The sequence below is a fragment of the Hypanus sabinus genome, chromosome 20 (genome assembly GCF_030144855.1).
Source record: "Hypanus sabinus isolate sHypSab1 chromosome 20, sHypSab1.hap1, whole genome shotgun sequence".
NCBI lineage: Eukaryota > Metazoa > Chordata > Chondrichthyes > Myliobatiformes > Dasyatidae > Hypanus > Hypanus sabinus.
The window spans coordinates 38,941,322-38,948,124 of NC_082725.1; positions in this window are offsets into that span (position 1 = coordinate 38,941,322).

The following is a 6,803-nucleotide window of genomic DNA, read 5'->3' on the forward strand; positions in this document are numbered from 1 at the left end:
CAGATGAAAAGGCAGGGCTCAGAACGTTAAATGTTCTTTTCCTACCAACCAATGCTGCTTGACCCAGTTGAGTTCCTCCAGCATACCAATCTCTTGAACTTCCAAATCAATGAGCCCCTCTTCCACATCAACGCACCCTTCACTGAAGCTTAGCGCAATGCACACACACACAAAATGCTGGAGGAACTCATGCAGGTCATGGAAATGAATAACTAGTCAATGTTTTGGGTAATGCCCTTCATCAGGATTGGAAAGGAAGAGGGAAGAAGCCAGAATAAAAGGGTGATTTGATAGGAAGCTCAGGACAAAAAAGGAAGCAGGAAGAAGCCTTTCCGATCCCCCCTCCCTTTTTAATCCTGATGAAAGGTGACAGCCCAAACAAAAACGGCTGCTTATTCATTTCCATAGATGCTGCCTGACTTGATAAGTTCGTCCAGCAATTTGTGTGTGTTGTTCTGGATTTTCAGCTCCTGCGGAATCTCTTGTGTTAGTGAGGCTTGGTGGGTTCCTGGCCTGAGTAGGCCATGGCATTTGCATGCTTAATAATGTATTCTAAAAGTGACCCCTACCCCCATTTCAAGGTCTTACCTCAGAGGAGTTCACCTGTTGGTCAAATGAAAAGATTCGTCTTCCTAGAAAAAGTTCAACATTGGGAGATAATAATTCGACGTAGAGAAAGGAGCATCTGGGATACCACTGAGCACCCACCCCTCATGAAAGGAAACCTCTCTTTCTCAGTCTTCAAGTACACACCATCTCGAACCCACAGAATTGAAGTGGAACTCATCAAGTCAAGCCAACTTTTGATTTCAAGGGACTACCTAAGAATATGTAATATAAAAATTTGTAGAGGAAAATCTGAACATCAAAGGGATTAACACAGTTGGTGCATTTTCAGGGAAATGTGAAGCTGTTGCCTGGGAAATAAGTACCTTTGCATTAACATTTTTGTATTCTAATTTATTTTAAGCTATGTTTAGGTAGAATTTAAAGCCCCGAATTAAACCAGTGGTTAGATTGGACCAGGCATATGTTTATGGTTTAAGTAGACCTCAGCTCACTTTATCAGCAAATCTGTCTATTCCTTCACTCTTTAAATTTTTATCCAACCTCCATCCAAATGTGCGATTCACTTGGAATACACGTTGTTGTAGGTTATTCATTCTAAATACTGAGTTAGTAGATTTTTATCAAGAAGCCCGTGGTAACAATATATGGTCAATGTCTCAGATATAAGAGCAGAATTAGGCCATTTGTACAATTGAGTCTGCTCTACAATTTCATCATGGTTGATCCAATTCTCCTCTCAGCTCCAGTCTCCTGCCTTCTCCCCGTATCCCTTCGTGCCCTGACCAGTAGAATAATCTGTCACCCTCTGCCTTAAATATACACAAAGACTTGGCCTCCACAGATGCCTGTGTCAAAGAATTCCACAGTTTCACCACTCTCTAGCTCAAGAAATTCCTCCTCATCTCTGTTCTCAGAGGTCTCCCCTCTATTCTGAGGCTGGGTCCTTTGGTCTTAGACTGTCCCACCAAAGGAAACATCCTCTCCACATCCACTCTATCAAGGCCCTTCATTATTCGATAGGTTTCAACGAGGTTACCCCTCATTCTTCTGAGTTCTACTGAATACAGGCCCAGAGCCAGAAAATGCTCTTCGTAAGACAAGCCATTCAATCCTGGAATCATTTTTGTGAACCTCCTTTGAACCCTCTCCAGTTCCTGCACGTACTTTCTAAGATAAGGGGTCCAAAACTGCTTACAATACTCACAAGTGAGGCATCACCAGTGCTTTATAAAGTTTCAACATTGCATCCTTGCTTTTGTATTCAAGTCCTCTTGAAATGAGTGCTAACATTGCATTTGTCTTCCTCACCACAGACTCAACCTGCAAGTAACCTTTAGGGATTTCTGCACAAGTACTCCCAAGTTCCTTTGAACCTCAGTTTTCTTGTATTTTATCTCCATTTAGAAAATAATCAACCCTTTCATTTCTTCTACCAAAGTGCATGACCATACACTTCCTGAAGCTATTCCATCTGTCATTTCTTTGCCTGTTGTCTTAATCTGTAGCCTGTAGGGGAAGTTTCTGCAGCCTGTCTACTTCCTCAAAGCTACCTGCTCCTTGACCTACCTTCATATTGTCTGCAAACTTTGCAACAAAGCCATCAATTCCATCATCCAAATCATTGACATATAACGTAAAAGGAATCAGTCCCAATGCAGACCCCTGTAGAACCCCAGTAGTCACCAGCAGTCAACTAGAAAAGTCTCCCTTTATTCCCACTCTATGCCTGCTGCCAATCAGCCACTGCTTTATCTATACTAGAATCTTTCCTATAATAACATGGATTTGTAGCTTGTTAAGCAACCTCATGTGTTTTACAAAGATTCAAACCTTTAACCAACATCCCACTGATAAGTACGTAGAGTTTTGACTGAAGTGACTGATTTCAGGTACTGATTGTACTGGGAAATAAGAAGATAAGTAACTGGGAAATAACAATGAGTTCAACACTCCTTCATGGCCCTTTTCTGATTTGAGCTACTGTTAGAATGGGGCTTTACCCCAAAATATTTACTTACTTACTTTACTTTATTGTCACCAAACAATTGATACTAGAGCATACAATCATCACAGTGATATTTGTTTCTGCGCTTTGCGCTCCCTGAAGTACAAATCAAAGTAAATATAATAAAAGTTTAAATTATAAATCATAATTAGAAAATGGAAAAGGGAAAATAAGGTAGTGCAAGTCAGGTCCAGATATTTGGAAGGTACAGCTCAGATCCAGGTCAGGATCTGTTGAGCAGTCTTATCACAGTTAGAAAGAAGCTGTTCCCAAATCTAGCCGTACGAATCATGACTTTCAAATAAATATACAAAATAGGAGATGTGGGAAATGCAGCCTCAATCCTCTCCACCACTCTATAAGATCATAGCCAGATTTTTTATGCCCAATAAAATGCTTAATTCTCTGTAATCCAAGAATTTATCTGTCTTGACCAAGAATATCCTTAATGATTTACCATTGACACTCTCTTTGGTGTAGGATTCTAAAGACTAAGAAGGTCTTCCTCATCCTAAGAATTCCAATTTTTAGAGTCTTTCATCTTCACACAATCTCTACTGCTTTAATGAAATCACCTTTCATTTAGCTAAGCAGAGAGCACAAAAGCTGCTCTGCCGATTCATAGGACAACCCCTTTACCTCAACAAAGATTAATTGAATCTTCACTGTGCTGCCTTATTGAAGTATCTTCTTTGCGAAATGATGAGACAGAAGCTGCAGGGGAACCTGGGTATGGATTCACACTTCCTGTTACTACAAGACAATCTTACACTAATACTCCATCCCCCATTCAGTGAAGACCAACATTGCATTTGCCTTCCAATTATTTACTGCATCAGGGAGCTAACTTTAGATTTATTTTAATGAGGATCTGAGGTCTTTCTGAATTCAGCCATGGATAAACCCAAGCCCAACTGCGAAAGAAGGAGGTTTGGACATAGGGCTAGCAACTCCATCCTGTTAAAACACAGAGCTACAGACGCTCCAACATGAGCTCCAAAGCCTTCTGTCCTGGGAGAGGAAGGATCTCAGAAGATGACTTACGCCTAGGGACAACTTGACCAGGACAGAGGACTCAGGCGAGCTACTGTTGGGGGGCCTATACCCCAGAAGGGATGATGGGCTTAGCTAAGTAAGTAAATAGGTCTTATTGAGCAACAGCAGCTAATAGTTTCACATCAATTAAATTATACTCTCCCATTCTTGGAGATATCTCATGGCAGATTTGAAATATGGAAAAAAATGTCGAACTCGAATGGGTCAAGGACAATGGAAGCAGACAGATCATTTTGTCTTTGTTCCTGTCACATGCTTGTAGATGGAGGCTGCCATTTTGTGGAGCTGTTTTACATCTTCCATTTTGTGTATTAATTACTTGGGTTGATCAGTGTTTTAGAGAAGACAAAAAGATGCTTCAGGTAATCTGGTGGACTAGAGATAATTTCCAAATAAGTTATTTGTGAGATGTTCTTTGGTTGAGTATAACATACAGGTTTTTGACTGTTGGAGTCAGTATCTGTTGTGCATGAATCAAGCTCTTTGCTGATTGGAACAAAGAGCAATGAATTAACGATTGTCACTTGCTGGGAAAAGGCATTAATGGTTACTGGCCTGGAGCAGAGCCAATAGAAAGCTGTTAAAGGTCAGCCAATGACACTGGAATGCTACATTTCAATTGTTAAGAAATGAATATAAAAGTGGACACTTGGATTGTGCTAGGAGCAATAACACTGGAGAATCATCAACTGTGGGACCCCCCCCCCCCCCCCCCCATGCATGGCAATAGGAGAAGAAAGGATCCTCTCTGGTTTATAAATTGGAAAAATGGCCTGAGTGAGTATAGGTACAGAGGGAACTGTAGAATTCATGTTCTAAGTTGCTGACCTAGGGTTAACATAGTTACAGAATGTTGTTATTTGTGCAAACAATAATGTGCGAGCTTCAATTAATTATGAATTGTGTAGTGTGTTTCCAAACCTAGTTCTGTTGATGAAATGTCAATATTGCCCACGCACAGTACTATCTATGATCGTGGCTCAGTCTACAAGCAATGTCAAGGCATTGCTGATGGGGCTTAGGGAGTGGAACATGGAGCAATTTGCAAAATTTCTTCCTCAGCCTTTCCTGATGGGAGATGGCAATTTTTCCACATCCTTGCTGAACTAGCAGAGGTGAATTTGGAAACTTGGGAGAATTTATGGGTATCAGTCCCTTTCCTCAATTACCTGCTATCTACCCTCTGGAGCAAACTAGCAAACCATTCATTTGCAGCAACATCTTTTCAGTGAACTGTCAATAGGCTGCATGTGCCATCAGTTCCAGGAATGTCTGCAACCCAAGAGGTTGTAAGGAATTTACAGCTAAGTTTGCGGTTTATTCTGAGCATTCCATACATGGTGATCTTTTGATCTTAGTCACATTGTTGAGTTCTTGTGCTTGATGGAACCCAGGCTTCCTCTTCATTGCTTTGGAAAATGAGTGACCAATATCCAGTTTCTGACAGAGGACAGCAATCAAATCAAGAATAACATTCACTGAAGCCTGTCAACAGTTAGTCAACACTTAATAACAGTCGTGGACCATGTAAGCAAGGGGCACGTAAGGAGAAAATAGAAATTAAAATCCATGCTACAGAAATAACCTTGAAAATAGAGAGAATAAAGGCAATTGGAAAAGGGGCATGGTGACTGGAACCTAAGAGTCAGATAGTGAACAGATCCAGCTGACAACTGGAAATTTGGAATGGAATGCTACCTGCACAATTTTAAATTGAATTTAAATATTAAAGTTTAATATTGAAGCTTAAAATCAAGATTAAATGTATTAATAAAGTTTAATGGTAAAGATCCCCCATGTTAAATTTAGGATGAGGGAAAACACCATCCAGCTCACAGGGAGAGGTAAATCCCAAGCCATCCTGCCAAGTGTCTTCTTACAGTGTCTTCATGGAAGTGATGACAGGTGATTACCTGAAGTGATGAAAGTTTCTAAACAAATCAAACTCTTTAACAATTTGGCATCAAGCCTGAAAATTTCTCTTTATTTGGCCCCTTTTGCTTCTCTCACAGTTGTGTATAATGATATTGACACACTTTCACAGCTGCCACTTATCCCCAAGTGTCAACTTTTCATGTCAGCGTTGACAAATGAATACCCAGAGCTCATGTGGCTTCATGATTTTTAAAGATATCCAATTAAGATAATGATTATTTTACAATTACCTCAGTAAAATAACAATTTGTTTGCCATGACAAGTCTTAGATTTTTTTTACCTTTAAACTGGATGACTCCAATGATGTAACCAAAACTACACCAAAGTAAACAATATGATCCAATGCTGCTGTTTGGTGGTACAGAAATTAGAGTAGCATTATTTTGTAAGTTTATTGTGAACATTGTATACACTTTTGAGACTTTTCATGAGCTGCAATAATGCAAAAGAATGTTTATTGAGCTATTGGATCATATGTTACCCTAGGAACGTTGATTTGAACTGACAGTGTAGCAGTTCAAACCGATTCATTGGCCAGAGGGCATATCAATAGTCTAGTTAATTGTACAAATTAGAATAAAGAGTTGACGGCTAATAAATCAAGCAGCTTACTGAGTTGGTTATTTCTCTGTAATAGGCGAGTCTGTAATTACAAAAAGAAATGCAATTGTAGAATTGCTGTGGGTGGAGCTAAGGAACTGCAAGGGGAAAAATACCCTCATGGGAGTTATATACAGACCCCCAAACAAAAGTAAAGATGTGGACTTCAAATTACAAATGAAGTTAGAAAATGCATATTAAAAGGGCAGTGTTACAATGGTCACAGGGGATTTCAATGTGCAGGTAAATTGGGAAAAACAGGTTGGTTCTGGAACCCAAGTGGGGTATTTCTAGGATGTCATTCAAGATGGCTTTTTAGAGCAGCTCATGGTTGAGTCCACTAGGGAATCGGCTATTCTGGACTGGGTGTTGTACAATGAACTGTAATTGATTAGAGAGCTTAAGATAAAGGAACTCTTAGGGGAAGTGATCATAATATGATATAATTCATGCTGCAGTTTGAGAGGGAGAAGCTAAAGTCAAATGTATCATGATTACAGTAAAAGGAATCATAAAGGCTTGAGAGAGGAGCTGGCCAAAATTGATTGGAAGGGAACATTAGCCAGGATAATGGCAGAGCAACAAAGGCTGGAATTTCTGGGAACAATTCAGAAGTTGCAGGATATACACATCCCA